The following is a 17,225-nucleotide window of genomic DNA, read 5'->3' as shown; positions in this document are numbered from 1 at the left end:
CGAAATCCTGACCTTGTGATCTGCTCACCCCAGCCTCCCAAAGTGCTGGGATTACAGGTGTGAGCCACCACACCCAGCCAACTTTTTTTTTTTTATTAAAAAACTTATATGAAATTTATTTTATTGTGGTATCTAGTTCAGTAAATTTTGACCTCTATAGATTCATGTAACCCCCATCATCATCAGGATGGAGAATTTTCATCACCCCAAAAGCTCCCTTGTGCTTCTCCTTTTTATCACATGTTCCCTGGCCTCGTACCCTGGCAACCACTGATCTGTTCTCCATCAGTATAGGGTATTCTTTTTGAGAATGTCATGTGAGTGGAACCATATTTTAAGTAATGTTTTGAAACCATCTTCATTTACTCCTAGTTAGATGTATGAGATTTATTGTTGTTCCGTGTATTAATAGTTCTTTTTATTGCTGAATGGTATTTCATTTGGAATACCATTTCATTTGGCTAAGACATCTTCCATGGGAAGATGTGATTGGCTTGTTTGAATAACTCTGGGCCGGCAGGGATGAGCAGGCTGGGGTCGGGTCTCTGCGATAAGGAGAGTTGTTTGGCTTTGGGATCTTATCCGTGGGAGCAGAGCTCGGGGGAGACCTTGTGGTTAGGCCATTTGAGGCTTTCTTGATTTTACCGACGTCAAGGCAGCACGTAATATTTAGCCTTAATTTCAGGCCACACAAGACATTCTTCTATATCTACTTTCTGTGGCACTTTTGAAACGGTTTTGTCCTTAGAGTTTAGCGGTTGATTATGATGTGCCTCGTCATGGCTTCCTTTGGATTTATCTTGTCTGGGCTTTGCACAGATTCTTCAATCTGCCTAGGTTTGTGTCATTCGCTGAACTTAGGAAGTTTTCAGCCATTAGTTCTTTAGACATTGTTTTCAGCATTGTACCTTTTCTCTCCTGTTATTAACCTGCGGTGTCTGTCCTAATTCTAGGTAGTTAGTTTCAGAATTGAATTGCACTGTGGGACACACAGCTGGGTGTCGCAGAGAACTGGAGAATTGCTTGGTGCAAAAGTCCATACATTTGGTGTCAGAAGTGTTGTAAACAGAGGAACTGTTTCCTTCGAGATTTTTAGATAGTCATTATTTGTAATCTGGATGGGACATTGTCTTTCACCGATTGAGATACATTTTTCTAATTATGTTGTTTAGACATTTAGTCACAGCCTTCTGTGATGGAAGGTGTTTAGACTTCAAGGGTAAGGTTAGTTCTCTCTTCTCTTTGCTTACTATGTAAGGAGTTTTATGACAGTTGTTTTTGACTGAAACTTTACATTGTCAGTGGCCTAAAGTCATTTTTCTCAGCTTTTCCTTTGTGTCCCAGTGCTCTTGAATGATGCTATCAGTGACAGTGACAGTGCATAGCAGTGCTTCCCAGTTGGCAGTGGAGTAGGGCCTTGTAAAGAGTTAAAAGATTTTTGAATCGTACTCCTTTTCTACACCCTCCCTTTTCCCATGGATACACAAGCACTGGGACTCACTGGATAAAAGCAATTGGTGTGAAATTGAAGTAGGTAAATATCAAAGACTAAGTTTCTCAGTTGTGAAATCTACTAGGAAGTTAATGAAATATGATTTTGGAAGACAGGCTTTAAATAATTTGATATATTGGTTTCTTTTTTTTTTTTTTTTTTCAGATGGAGTCTTGCTCTTTTGCCCAGGCTGGAGTGCAGTGGTGCCATCTCGGCTCACTGCAAGCTCTGCCTCCCGGGTTCATGCCATTGTCCTGCCTCAGCCTCCCGAGTAGCTGGAACTATAGGTATCCACCATCATACCTGGCCAATTTTTTGTATTTTTAGTAGGGACGGGGTTTCACCGTGTTAGCCAAGATGGTGTCCATCTTCTGTCCTCATGATCCACCCACCTCGGCCTCTTAGAGTGCTGGGATTACAGGCGTAAGCCGCCACTCCCGGCCGATTTATTGGTTTGTTTATGAAAATTATACTGGATCTGTTAGAGGTATGATTGATGTATTTTATTTTTAAGTTGTCAAACATACAGTTAATGATGTTGTAACTTCGGGGAGGGACATTTGCAGAGACTGACTAATGGTATGACATTCTGAAAAGCGATTACAGATGAAAAAAATTTTAATTCTGCAGATGATAGTGTCGAATCAAGTGGAACAAAGAAAGAAGATCTGGATGACAAAGAGAAAAAAGATGAAACTCCTGCACCTGTATATAGGGCCAAGTCAATCCTGGAGAGCTGGGTGTGGAGTAAGCAACCAGGTAATCTTTGATCAGAGATAGAAATTAGTGTAGACATTTTGCCTCCAGATCCTCAGGTGGTTTTAGAAATTGGTTCTCTAATTCTGTAGGAGGAGGTAGATACTGGCATAGTCTTACACGTCATTGAAACTGGAAAAGATAGCTAGATATTCTCCTACTCATGTTTTGGATAATGAGATAAATTATTTTATGCTTCACACACTTGGAGTATGTCGTCTACTGTAATAGCATCTGAATGAATAAATACATTTCTGTGAGTTAATTGTATACTTTAAAAATCTCTGAAAAATTTGAGTAGCAAGTCTCAGAAACTTGATTCTAAATATTAAAAATATATCCTTCCTTGGGAGGGAGCATGTAGTAAATGTGTTAGTGTGATTGTAAGCATGCTGTCTTTCTAGAGGTCGCTTTGTTCCTGCATCCACTGTTTTCATTTCAGGGATGTTCATGGAATGCCAGCCACCAAAGGGCCAGGAAGCATCCCCCTGCAGGACCAGAACTTGGCCCTGGCCATCCTGCTGGAGCTGGCTGTGCAGAGAGGCACGTTGAGGTGAGGGCTGCCGCAGACTGGGAATGCTTCGGGGAAGCACCTCTGTGTCCAAATACCTGTTGCATTGTGTGCATTTCACTGAATCGTGTGTGACCGCAGCAGATGTGGTGCTCTGTAACCAGAGAACCATGTCCCAGAGCTCGCTCTCTCTTTACCTTTTTTTCACTTCCTTTTTTATGCTCAGTTTTCTAGCCTGGGAACTGTTCTTTTTTTTTTCTTTCAGTTTTCCTCATTTAATTATTTTTATTCCGAGTTTAAGATCCTAGAACTTCCATGTAAACGTGCTCTTTGAGCTTCTTAACTGGTCTTTCCTATCAGCAGAAGGCAATGACTTGTGCTAAAATCTTGGTGTCAATTCAGTGATTTAATTACCATGGCTTTACTTTCATTTCCTTTCATATCCCAAGTATTGCTTCACTTCTATCTAGCTGTTTGCTTTTATTTTTGATCAACCATGAAAAAAAAAAGTTAACCTGTTTTTACTAAGAATAAATATGTTTTCTCCTTTAGCCAAATGTTGTCTGCCATCCTGTTGTTGCTTCAGCTGTGGGACAGCGGAGCACAGGAGACTGACAATGAGCGTTCCGCCCAGGGCACCAGCGCCCTGCTTTTGCCCTTCTGCAAAGGTTCCAGAGCATCATTTGCAGGAAGGATACACCCCACTCCGAGGGCAACAAGCATGTGAGTGTCATGATGGAACTTTGTGTTTAGGTGGCACTCGAGTCTAGTTATTTTTAAAGCAAGACCAGCGTGCGTGTCCACGGCAGTGTTTTTCTCTGGCGTGTGTGTGTGTGTGGTGGTAACAGCAGCGAGTCAGATAAGACAGGTTGGGAAGCCACTTGTTTGTGGAGAAGACTCAGATCAGTGAGCACCGACTCCCTTGTCAGCACAGAACCAAGCTTGAAACACGCACTTTTAAAACAATACCAGAAAAGAACAATGAAAATAGTGACTTGCTTTGTTGGCCCTTCCTATGTACTGGGCTCTGTGCAGGGTGTGTCACCTGAGCTGTCACTCTGTTTAGTACCAGCTCCCCCCTTAACAGGTGTGGACGCCGAGCTGGGGGAGGAGCAGGCGTGTGGGGCCCTGGGCGTAAACCTCCAGGACTGCTGGTCTTTACAGGTCAAGTACAAGTTGGATTTTGTGTCTTTTTGGGAAAGTCTTAGGCATTTCAATATCATGCCTTGTTTTAATTTTTCTATTATTTGGTAGTCTTTAACCTAATGATAATAGGGCTCTTCTGCCTTTAGAAGAATTAGAACTATGATTTAATTTGCAAATGAAAGTAGGTGTTCTCCAGAGTGGGCAACGTTTAGATTAAAATAAAGGTTTTGGTTTTAGATTTCAAGGCCAGCTTGAGATGCTGTGCTGGGTTCCCACAGAGGTGCTTCTGCCTTTCTCCGGGGGTCCTAGGCCTGTAGGGTGGTTTGCTCATGTTAGTAATCTGTGTGGATTCAACTTACCTGTGGTATCATAAATGTATACATGCACAGTCAATGTTGTGTACATGTATACCGCAAATTTAGACATTTACACAGTTTATGTGCTGCACAAATACATAGCTGTATAGTATAACTGTATCATCAGCATTTCATTTGATGGGTCAAATGAGTCAATACCAAAATATAAAGAGTGGGTAAAGGCTAACTGTGTTACTTTAATTTTTCCCACCATTTCTGAATGTTTGTTTACTTTTCCCTTCTAGCTTTTGTCTGGCCCTCTGAGCCCCAGTGAGAGTTTCCTGAGGTACCTCACCCTTCCACAAGACAACGAGCTTGCCATTGATCTGCAAGAAATGGCAGTTGTTGTCTTGGCCCATTTAGACCATCTGGCTACACCCTGTAGATGCCTCCGCCATGTAGCTCTCCAACATCTCATAAGGTGTGTGTGCAAGAACCGTGTTCTCCATGTGTTTTGTAGCTAGTACCACTTGTAGGCTCTCATCCTGGGCCTGTGTGGAGACTTGCTTTTTCTGGTATTGGTAGCGGGAGCTGGCCTGTGGTTTTTAAATGTGTTTGCAGTTGAAGGTGTTATCCGTGTTGAGAGTGAATGATGAGCAAGCTGAGGCACACAGGCCTGGGGACCCAACCTGGGGGCCCAGGTTCCAGGTTCAGTTGGCACAGCCCCAGAGAGCTCCCCTTTATGCACAGCCCCAGGCCCTCCCACCTTCTGCAGGGGGTTCCACAGCCTTCTTTATACTCTGAACGTGGGCTGTCTTAGTATGTAATGCTGGTTATAGTAGTGACAGTATAATTATATATTATATCTGTTGTGTAATAGTAATGGTAATAGTAGTGATTTGCATGTGTGGAGCACCTGTAGGGTGCAGGCCCGCTGAGGACCCCATGCACACTGTTGTATCTCATTATGTCAATGAGAAAACTGCCTTTGCTAATGGTAGTGAACTTTGTCAGTGTAGAACAGTAATCCTAGTTTTGAATGCAGATTTTGCTAACATTTTATTTCTAGTATGAAGAGCATTTATTTTGTTTTACAGTCATTAAAAAAAAAAGGAATACAGTCACATGGTTCAAAAATCAAACCTAGGCAGAGACACACTGTTGCTTCCCCACCCACCCCTTCCACCCATTTCCCACCTGCTGCCTCTGACTTTTCAGTCTCCTCGGTAACCTCCTTGTTCTCTGGAATGAGTACGCTAGTGGTAGCATGTTGCATTACTTGTGCTGCTTGTTTTTTTTAACTAACCATATATACTGGAGTACTTTATCAGAGTGTCGCTCTTTGTTTTCATAAAGCAGCTTAGTCTTCAGTGTGTGGATGTGTCTTTTATGTATCTTTCTTTAGTGAGTCTCTTATTGGTGGACACTTGGGCTTATTGCCACAATGTTGCTATACAAATAGTGCTGAGGGTCGGGTGTGGTGGCTCACGCCTGTAATCCCAGCACTTTGGGAGGCCAAGGTGGGTGGATCACCTGAGGTTGGGAGTTGGAGATCAGCCTGGCCAACTTGGAGAAACCCCATCTCTACTGAAAAATACAACAGTTAGCGGGGCGTGGTGGTGCATGCCTATAATCCCAGCTACTCGGGAGGCTGAGGCAGGAGAATCCCTTGAACCTGGGAGGCAGAGGTTGCAGTGAGCCGAGATCACACCACTGCATTCCAGGCTGGGCAACAAAAGTGAAACTCCATCTCAAACAACAACAACAACAACAAAAATAGTTCTGCAAGGCCTGACCTGGAACACATGTCCTCCATGTGTGCACGCATGTGTGCCTGTGCACATGCACAGGTGGGGATGCATCTAGTGTGGGCTGGTTGTCACCAGATTGCTCCTGTACATCTTGATTTCTCTCACCACCAATAGGGCTGCTGGCCTCCCAGCCTTGTGTGTGGGCTTTTGGGATTTTGCCTGCTAAAGCACAAAGTGGTGACCCCGATATAGTTTGAGCATTTTAAAATATATTAGTATTTAAGGGCCATTTATACTACTTTTTAATGGGCTCTGTTGAAATGCAATGGAAATGGAAAAATAGCCTGTTCAAGTTGCTTCATTATACCTGTTAAATGCGGTAATACGGCGTCGTATGAGATGGGGTTTCACTGTGTTAGCCAGGATGGTCTCGATCTCCTGACTTCGTGATCTGCCCGCCTCGGCCTCCCAAAGTGCTGAGATTACAGGCATGAGCCACCGTGCCTGGCTGATTGGATTATTTTAAAGCATAACTCTGTCTTTAAAACATTTTAAGGCATTTTACCTCTTAAGGATTTAAAAAAAAACTCTACAATATCATTATCCTGTCTGTAAGATTAACAGTGATTCCTTAACCTAACATGCGGCCCATGTTACATTTTCCTGGACTATCTCAAAAATGCCTTTTTTAGGTGGTAATTTTGAATTACGACCTGAGCACGTTCTCTGTGTTGGCATTGCTTGACATATGCTTCTAGTCTCTTTCTCCAAACAGCATGGCTCCAGGCCCTCCTCTCCCTGTCTCTGATCATACCGTTTTCTTTTTCAAAAAAGCAGGTTGGTTATTTTGGAGAACTTCACATTTTCTGAGTTTGGTTGATTGCTTTCTCTTATTCTAGACCAACATGTTCTTCTGTTAGTTCCATTAATCTGCTGGTTAGATCTAGAGGTTTGGTTGGATTTGGATTCAGTCTCGTTGGGGTGGTGTTATGTCTGGAGTCATGCTGCCTGCTTTCTGTTGGCTCAGGAGGCCTGTAGTGCTCGGTGGCTCCCGCTTTAGTTCTGTGAACTAGACCAGGGAATTCATGTGCTGCGTGTCCTCTATAAAATCCCCACCAACCTTGCCCTCTGCTGTCTGGTTAGCAGGAGGTACAATGTGTACAGGAAGGACATAGTCTAAGCTTGACTTCTTGAACTGCCACCTCCCTTTAACTATTTTTGGTAATATTGAGTTGGTATCCTAGCACTTGCATAGGTGACCACCACTCAGGTTTTCTTTTTTTGAGTATTTTTATGAAATAATAGACTTTTATTGATTTGGTGTTTCTTTTCTTTTTTAGCTTTTTCCCTCTAATACACACATTTAAAGGCGTAAATGCCCTCAAGCATGCATTTAGTTGTATGTCACCAATTTTGATCTGCAGTATTTTGATTATTAATTGAACACATTTTCTAATTTTCATAGTCATTTTTTCTTAGAATTTTGGGTTACTTATAAGTGTATTTTGTAATTTTCAAATATGTGAATGAATATTTTTATTTTCTGTATATACAGAGTCATTTTTATTTTATTTTGAATGAATTTTTGAAAACCTATTTCTAATTTAACTGCATTGTAGTCAGCACACATGCTCTGTAACTTTATTTCTTTGAAATCTGTTGAGATTTGCTCTGTGGCCTGGCATGGCCAGATTTGATATTCATGCTGTCTAGATTTTTTTTTAAAGCATTCTATATTTAATAGAATTTGTATGTGTGGTATTAGTTTCAGAGCTAGATATGTATTTCTCCCATTGTGATTGTGGATTTGTTTATTTCTGCTTGTAGTTCTTTCACACAGTTTGTTCTTTTCATTTTACCTGTTGATTGATCGATGGACTGATTCTGGTTTCTGTATATACAGAGTCATTTTTTACAGGTCAGAACTGTAGAAATAATGAGGAAGTGACACTTATACGCAAAGCTGATTTGAAGAACCATAATAAAGATGGAGGCTTCTGGACTGTGATTGACGGGAAAGTATATGATATAAAGGACTTCCAGACACAGTCGTTAACAGGAAATAGTATTCTTGGTAAGATTACACTTCTTATTTCCTGGTTAAAAGTTACAGCCTGTATCATTCTAAGCAGAGTATTTGGCTTATAAATGATTTCTTTAGTTTTGTGCCAGCCCCCGCATACTTTAATGTATCTGTGGCTTTGGTGTCTGTCTTATCAACAAATTGAGCACATTTGAAGAATTTGCTTTCATTATGCATTTTTGTTTTAATACTTGGAACTCATTTCAAGTTCTGAGTCGGCCCAGGCAACCCTGGGAGACAGTGGGAGGTCATTATACTCTGGTAACCCTCACTTTTGAGTTAAGCGCCTAACTTATTTCCTACTCACTATTTCTCCTACAGCTCTCCAGGCAAGCTGAATTGAACTCATGTTGCTTTTTCTCCTTTTGTTTCAGCTCAGTTTGCAGGGGAAGACCCAGTGGTAGCTTTGGAAGCTGCTTTGCAGTTTGAAGACACCCAGGAATCCGTGCACGCATTTTGTGTTGGCCAATATTTGGAGGTGAGGCTGTATGCCTTGAATGATGCAGAGGATGGCAGGGGATACCCTCTGTGTGTTTGTGATAGGAATATTTGGATCTAGAAGTACTGATATCTGGGTCTTTTGGGGGGCATTAGGGATAAATATAAAAATCCTTTAGAAGTTTTGTCATAAATGAATTTACATTTATTCGTGTTAAGATCTGTGATGTACTGGTCTTGAAAGATTGTTTTTTAAATGTTCAATTTGTGAGAAATATAGACAGTTTTCCACAAGAAAAGAGGTTACACTTTGGTCTTATGTAGAAATTTGGAATGGCTTATTATCTTGAGGTGTGTATTTTTTGGGAAGAACTATGTGGAAGTGTAATTCTTTACAATAGAAATTTGTCCTTACTATGTATTCACAAACACATAGAATTTATATATTGGGATTAGCTTTCCAGGTATCTGCAAGTAATAAAATGTATTAAATGCCATTAGGGCAGGGCTTAAAGCATTTTATGAAGGGGAGAATTAACTTTGCTGTAAATATCTTCTGTGACTGGAAAAGTTGAACTCTTGCTTTTTTCAGAGTTTGATTTTTGTCAGAATAAATTTCATTTCCTCTACATGTGTGGTCACAGTCCACTAATACTTGTCATCGAATACTTGTCATAGTTTTGTTGCCCAGTGGGTTATTTATTCATGTAACAATTCATTATACTTTCTGAAGCATGGTGTACAGTCACTTTGGAAACTGATTCCTAAGGAATATTCTAGCCAAATCACGTATCTGTGCTTTAGTTTTTCTACAGTAGGGCTATGCGGTTGCTGCCTGCTTTATTGGGCATGTGGGTTTATGTGGTATCCGCTGTTACTTGGGCACAGCAGCATCAACTCATTACACTATGGGGAGGCAGAACGCCCAGAGCATCCCTGGGCTCACATGGCGGTACAGTTGCAGGACAGAGCTATCCTTTTGGTTTTATGTTTTTAATTAATTCTGTTTCCTCAGATTGATGATGAAATTTATTTTTCCAGCCTGACCAAGAAGTTGTCACCATACCAGATCTGGGAAGTCTCTCTTCACCTCTGATAGACACAGAGAGGAATCTGGGCCTGCTTCTCGGATTACATGCTTCCTATTTAGCAATGAGCACACCGCTGTCTCCTGTCGAGATTGAATGTGCCAGTAAGAAAATCTTTGCTTTTTGCTGATTAGCAGATTATTTTTTTTGAACTGTAAGTGCCATTAAGAGTGGGAGAGGGCCAGGCACAGTGGTTCATGCCTGTAATCCCAGCACTTTGGGAGGTTGAGGCATGTGGATTGCTTGAGGTCAAGAGTTTGAGACTAGCCTGGGCAACATGGCAAAACCCCATCTCTACAATATACACAAAAATTATCCAGGCATGGTGGCACATACTTGGAGTCCCAGATACTCAGGAGGCTGAGGTAGGAGGATCGCTTGAGCCTGGGAGGTTGAGGTTGCAGTGAGTCATGATCATACCACTGCACTCCAGCCTGGGTGACAAAACAAGACTCTCTCTTTAAAAAAGTAGGAGATGGCCAGGCGGTGGCTCATGCCTGTAATCCCAGCACTTTGGGAGGCTGAGGCGGGTGGATCACCTGAGGTCAGGAGTTCGAGACCAGCCTGGCCAATGTGGTGAAACCCCATGTCTACTAAAAATGCAAAAATTAGCTGGGCGTGGTGACAGGTGCCTGTAATCCCAGTTACTCAGGAGGCTGAGGTAGGAGAATTGCTTAAACCCAGGAGACAGAGGTTTCAGTGAGCTGAGATCGCACCACTGCACTCCAGCCTGGGTGACAAGAGTGAGACTCCGTCTCAAAAAAAAAAAAGGAGAGGAGTATTCAACACAGCTGATGACGTTAAAAAAAAATAATAAGAAGGATAGTGAGACTGAATCAGGTAGAAACAGCTGTGAGTGGCTGTTATTTGCCCTCATGGTCTGTTGCTGCAGAGGAAGCTAAAAAGTGTGCAGGAATGTCTACCCTGTGGTGTTCTCACGTATTGCAGCCTCTGCCTGATGGGCTCAGCATGGCTTTTTTCTGCCTGAATGCCCAGAAATTGCACAGAATGTGGATCAGCTGTCCTCTCAGGGAACAGCATTCTACTTGAGGCCTGTGTTTTTACCAGACCAGGCTCAAGTCAGTTATAGTTCAGGATGGCAGCCTTTGTAACCACCTAAAATAATAAGCTTCTTCCTGTCTCCTAAGATGGGTTTACATTTTCCTTCATGTAGTTGTGCATTTCCCATCTGTCTGTCTGTCTGTCTGTCCATTGAGCAGCTTCTGTTGAGCAGTTGCCTAGTGCCGTTACCATATGAGGTGTTCAGGATGCAGTGATGGATAGGACACGCCTCTGCTTTCTGGTGCCGTTACCGTGCGAGGTGTTCAGGATGCAGTGATGGATAGGACATGCCTCTGCTTTCTAGTGCCGTTACCATGGGAGGTGTTCAGGATGCAGTGATGGATACGACACGCCTCTGCTTTCTGGTGCTGTTACCATGGGAGGTGTTCAGGATGCAGTGATGGATAGGACATGCCTCTGCCTTCAGCTGCTGCTTGTTGATGAGCCAGCATTCTAAGCAGGTCACGTTACAAGGTGGTGAATGGTGAAATGGAGAGGTTCATACGTGGTTCTGGGAGAAGAAAGGCTTCACATTGGCAGCAGTCCTGAAATTGTGTGAGGGAGCATTCTGGGCAGAAAACGCAGGAGTGTCAAGGGCACTGCTGAGAGGAGCAGGGCTTTCCTGCTGCTTGCGAGAGTGGGTGTGGCAGAGGCTTGCGGGGAAGGAGGATCTTGGTGTCCACACAGCCCCCTGATGGGTGGACCTTTGTGCAGTGCTGGGCTGCCTGTGGTGTCCTGTGAGGGGTCTGCTTCCCTCCGTCCTCCTCAAGGCTCATTGCTTGCCAGAAGATGGGCTTTGTTTACATTGGCAAGGAGGGCAGGGCTGGCGAGCTCCAGGGCAGAGGGTGCCATGGGCCCTGGCAGGTGGGTCCGATCCACGGGAGGATCAGAGGCTTATCTTGGAGCAGTAAGGAGGGGCGGTCCTGTGCTTAAAGAGAGAGGGCCAGAGAGAGTCGGCATTGGATTAGTGTTTCAGGAGAATGAATGTGGTGGGTTGGGGAATGCTCCTGAGTGCTCTAAAATCTAAATGTCCAGTAAAAGAACACTAAGTGCATGCCCGCTTTGATTGCTTGGATTTGGAGCAGTATTTGATAACACAGATCCTTAATAGAGATCTGTAGTGGTGCACATACTAATTTTGTGTGTATGTGCCACTCCCTCAAGTGACCATAAGCAGTTGTAATTAACATTCGCACTGGCCGATCCCGTGCCTGGCACCACGCACAGGTCTCCTTTCCAGTCCGTCGGCCCTCCCATCTCCAGGGATCTATCCTTCATTAAAGATTGTGTGTTTGTTAAATATTTTCTCCTTTTCGTTCCTTTATAAGTGCTCTAGGAATACGTAGCTTACCCTGAGGATGTAATTCTTTGTAGAAATCCTTCAGATGTGCTGTTCCCTGCCTGGATACTCAGCGTCTGGGTCTTATTTCTCATCTTAGCTCAGTTGTTGCTTCCACAAGTCCCTTACTGACCCTCAGAATAGCGGTGGTCTGTCTTCCAGTCTCCCTGGTACCCCCATAGTCATCCATTGCACATAGTTTTGGACTTGAAATCCTGTGATTAATTGTGTCAGTGGTGCCCTTTGCTGCCTTCCTTGTTAGAATGTGCACCTCAGTCTTCACACGGTATCTGTGGAACCAGGCAGCTGCAGGCAGAGCACAGGTATCCAGTGAATGCTGGACTGGAACTACGATCCTGAGTTCTGATGCCATGCCTGAGGCGCGTGGAATCACCAGAAAGTGTGTTCACGTAGATAGAGGAATTATAAGTCAACCTGTTTAAACATCTTAGGTGGAGCTCTTTCATATGAATGATGCTGAATTTCACCTTCTAAATTGAGTGTTCAGTTGAGCATCTTTTTTTTTTAATAGTATTTATTTTGAGTTGTGCACTTGAGTTTCTCTTTCATGTCTGCATGTGCATTTTCTAGAATGGCTTCAGTCATCCATCTTCTCTGGAAGCCGCACACCAGCCAGATCCACTACAGCTACAAAGAGGAGAAAGATAAGGACCACTGCAGCTCCCCAGGGGCACACCTGCCAGCAAATCTCGACTCTACTCCCACAGATGGGCTCTGGGGGACCATTCCCAGGCATTTCTGCAAGCCATTGCAGACAATAACATTCAGGATCACAACGTGAAGGTGAGCTAGGCCTGCCCCCACTGCCACCTCAGTGCTCTGTTTATCTGAGGACTTTGACATAGGAATACTTATGTGCTCTTTGGTTAACACAGCACAGACTTTGTTTCATGTATTATCTGGAGGGTTTTGAGGTGAGAACCTGATTGTGTTAACATGCTAGCGAGGCTTCAGAAGCATTACTGACTGCAAGTGCATCAGAAGCTGTGGCATGTTTAAGATTTGTGAAGACTCACTGGGTGGCTCTGAGGTTACCTCCAGCTGTTTCTGTTGCAGGACTTTTTGTGTCAAATAGAAAGGTACTGTAGGCAGTGCCATTTGACCACACCGATCATGTTTCCCCCCGAGCATCCCGTGGAAGAGGTCAGTCGCTTGCTGTTATGTTGCCTCTCGAAACATGAAGATTTAGGTAAGGAGCTCAATATCTGTGTACTTTAGCTACACTGCAGATCCCTCGACTAACCTGCAGTACATATTCATTCCTTCCCTGCCCTTCTTTTAAATGTCTTTTTACAGGTCATGTGGCATTATCTTTAGTTCATGCAGGTGCACTTGGTATTGAGCAAGTAAAGCACAGAACGTTGCCTAAGTCAGTGGTGGATGTTTGTAGAGTTGTCTACCAAGCAAAATGTTCGCTCATTAAGGTGATAGATTTTAATTCTTTTTATTCTGTGCTTTGCAGACAGTTGCTGAAATATTTGTTGTTAAAGTTGTCTTTTCCTGGTTAACTTTGCAGACTCATCAAGAACAGGGCCGTTCTTACAAGGAGGTCTGTGCTCCTGTCATCGAACGTTTGAGATTCCTCTTTAATGAATTGAGACCTGCTGTTTATAATGACCTCTCTATAATGTCTAAGTTTAAATCGTTAAGTTCTTTGCCCCGTTGGAGGAGGATAGCTCAGAAGATAATTCAAGAATGAAGGAAAAAGAGAGGTGAGAATGTAAAAGGACAGAAGATACTATTAAAGCATGTGCTTCACCCTGCCTCACTGGACCTGTGATTTCAGAGTGAAGTTTCTCTACTGTTGATTCCATGTGACATTTCTACCTGCTGCCATCATTTTTATGTATAGTTATGATTAAATACAGAAATCTCGCTTATTTTTCCAAGCAATCAGACAATGAGGCAGATTAGGAATTGAGTGTGGTATGATTTGATTACTAGTAAATTGATGTTGAAAATGTAAATAATCTTTGCTAAATTGATGGGAACAAGGAAGTATTTTTATTTTATTAGTTATCCTGGTAATGAGATATAATGGGAACATTTAAACTTATTGCCGTTCTTCTAAAGAAATGTTTTTTGTTTGGAAATATTGAGTATTCTGATATATGGAGAATTATAAAGGGAAGCTAAAAGAGTTACTGACATTTTCCTGGAAGTAGCTGTGTAAGGGTACAGAAAAGTCTTTTTGCATTAAATCCAAATTTGAATAAAAATGCTTAGAAATTATAAAATAGTTTAGAATTTAGTCACTTGTGATTATAAATAAACTACAGAAATTTCTGATTATATCCTTTTTTTATTTCTTTGAGACGGAGTCTTGCTCTGTCGCCAGGCTGGAGTGCAGTGGTGTGATCTCAGCTCACTGCAACCTCCACCTCCCAGGTTCAAAGGATTCCCCTGCCTCAGCCTTCCAAGTAGCTGGGATTACAGGCACGCGCCACCACGCCTGGCTAATTTTTGTATTTTAGTAGAAACGGGATTTCACCATGTTGGCCAAGATGGTCTTGATCTCCTGACCTCGTGATCTTCCTGCCTTGGCCTCCCAAAGTGCTGGGATTACAGGCGTGAGCCACCGCGCCTGGCCTCTGATCATATTATGACTTATACTGATTTACTCACAAACCTGCTTATTGAACAGTATTAATTACTGAGTTTCTGATGGGTGTTTTGAACAATAAGCTTATGAAAGACTAAAGTGTTCTAGAAGCCATCCTAATTTGATTGTTCCTGAACAAACCCTACACCATAACAGCCTGTCTGGATCCGAGGGGTGCTCTGGATCAGGAAGTAACAGCAGTCACACTTCTGCGATTCCTTTAACCCAGGCACGCAGGAACTCAGCCCGGGCCCAGGAGACAGGCTGCCTCAGCATGAGGGAGAGAGACTCCACCATTTGCCATCTCATATCCGTGGGTGCTGAGCCCACACTGTCACTTTTAGAGTTTCTTGTGGGTTTATAGATTTATTGTGTGCTGTTTCAAGCTGGTTTTCTTTTTTTTGGAAATTAAGTAACTTGAAAAGATTAAGTGATTAATATTCCTGTTGCTGTGTCAGGGATCCCCGAGCCTTCTCTCAGGCTTGATGATTCACTAAAACGACTCAGAAGAGCTGTTATACTCACAGCTGTGTTTTTTTACCGCAAAAAGGATACAGATTAAAATTAGCAAAGGGAAGGGTGCATGGAGGGAAGTCCAGAGGAAACTAGGCACAAGCTTTAGTGTCTCTCCCCAGTGGCGTCACGTGCATGTGCTTAGCTCTCCCAGCAAGTGTGTCACATCATGTGTGAAGAAATGTTAACCGGGCCAGCGCACCTGAGCCTCGAGTCTAGAGTTTTTGTTGGGGGCCAGTCACATATGCAGGCAGTGCCCATGTGACTGACCTCAATTACTCAGACTCCAGTGCCCCAGTGCAAAAACAAGTGGTCCCTCGCAAGTCACATCATTAGCATAAACTACCTGGCCAGACCACTGCCACAAGGTCCTGGGTGTCAGGTATACCAAAAAACTTATCAGGCAGGGTGTTCCAAGGGCTCAGAGCTCAGCTCCTAGAAGAAGGACCAATCATGAAGGGACAGACCTTCCTTGGGAATTTGCAGGGTCTGAGCAACCCTGGCCTGCTATGTTAGCTCTTTACTGCCCAGGTGTATTATCATGTTGCTTATTTTTTATATTATATGCTGAGGAGATTTAGACCAAAAATTTTAAAAGAGATAAAATATAGGGAGGAAATTCCACATATCACAGTGAATTCAATTGATTCAGTTACACACTAACAGAACCACTGAACTGGACCAGGGCGGACAAGCCAGGAACTGTGGGCCAAATTCCACCTCTTGCTTGCTTTGTGTTGCCCATGGACTAAGACCTTTTTTTTTTTTTTCCAGTTTGAAATCGTTTTTTAACAATTAAAAGAAGTATATTATTTTTGACACATGAAAACTACATGAAGCTAAAATTGTAGCACCATAAATAGAGTTTTACGGGAGCACGGCCACACCTATTGCTTTATCTGTGGTTACTTTTTGTGCTGCAGCAGCAGAGTTGAGTATTTGCAACAGACTGCATGGCCTGAAAGACTCAAATGTTCACTCTCTGGCACTTGAGGAAGAGCTTGCTGGCTGCCGGGCTTCCCCTGCTTCGGGGCTTCTCCCCTCGTCGCACTCTCACTTTGTCTTTTTGTTCTGCCAGGGTGATCATTTCACTCTTGTTGTTGAGCATTGCAATTTATAATGTTGTTCAGATGTTTATTTGAATGAAATATTTGTCCTTCATGTAAATCTAAGTATTTCTTAATTTAAAATTAATATTTAAGTATATGATTTTTATAGTGAATGATGTTTTAAAACACAGTTCCTAAGAAGCCAGAATCTATAGATGATGAAGAAAAAATTGGAAATGGAGTGATTTAGAAGAAGCTTGCATTTTGCCTCACAGTCCAATAAATGTGGACAAGAGACCCATTGCAATTAAATCACCCAAGGTGCAGTATTTTCTGTGATTCTGAGGTTGGCTGAATAGAATCATAGCACATAGCAAAGGAATCCACAGTCTCGTACCTCTGTACCTGAGCATCCAGAGGGAGGGACGGGCGATTGTTAGAAATATGGCCCCAGTGATGCTTCATGAACTTGACTTATGATGTCTTGGTCAGAGCTGTAGCTGGAGAAGGGTTTCCTTTTATTTTTGGTACTAGATTGTATCATTAATTATTCACCATTCGTTCCTTAAATATATTCTTTGTTCCAGAAACAGTGCTGGGCCCTGTGGCCATTAAAATGAACCATAACTTAACTTTGTATGCCAAGCTAGCCTGTTCCGACATATATTAGTATAGAGATTATAAATTCACTTATATTTATAGCATAGTTTTAAAACCATGTATTAATGACTAAATTTAACATTTTAACCAATTTAAACCTATGAGCATTATTTATATTTTACTTGAATAACTTTTAGAGCACAGTTTAATATTAAATAGGGTAGACAAATGATGAAAATGGTTTTCCTTTGTTAGGACAAATGGCAGCTGCTGTTGAGTACTGTTACAGGTGTTCACAAATACAAGTGGTTGAAGCAGAATGTGCAGGGTCTTTATCCGCAGTCTCCACTCCTCAGTACAATTGCTGAATTTGCCCTTAAGGCGGAACCGGTGGATGTGGAAAAAATGAGAAAGTGTCTACTAAAACAGGTAACATTTGATGAGAAATGCATGTCTGCATTGGGTAATATACATAACA

The 17,225-nt window shown here is 42.5% G+C and overlaps 2 pseudogenes; both read left to right on the top strand.

The window, feature by feature from the left end:
- Positions 1-1,947: 1,947 nt before the first annotated feature.
- On the top strand, positions 1,948-4,677 carry LOC134738361 (E3 ubiquitin-protein ligase HERC2-like; annotated as a pseudogene).
- Positions 4,678-6,728: 2,051 nt separating this feature from the next.
- LOC129026621 (putative HERC2-like protein 3) overlaps positions 6,729-17,225 on the top strand; it is a 147,073-nt pseudogene continuing 136,576 nt past the window's right edge.

This window comes from Pongo pygmaeus, chromosome 16 (assembly GCF_028885625.2).
Source record: "Pongo pygmaeus isolate AG05252 chromosome 16, NHGRI_mPonPyg2-v2.0_pri, whole genome shotgun sequence".
NCBI lineage: Eukaryota > Metazoa > Chordata > Mammalia > Primates > Hominidae > Pongo > Pongo pygmaeus.
This window is presented reverse-complemented; position numbering and strand designations above follow the sequence as displayed.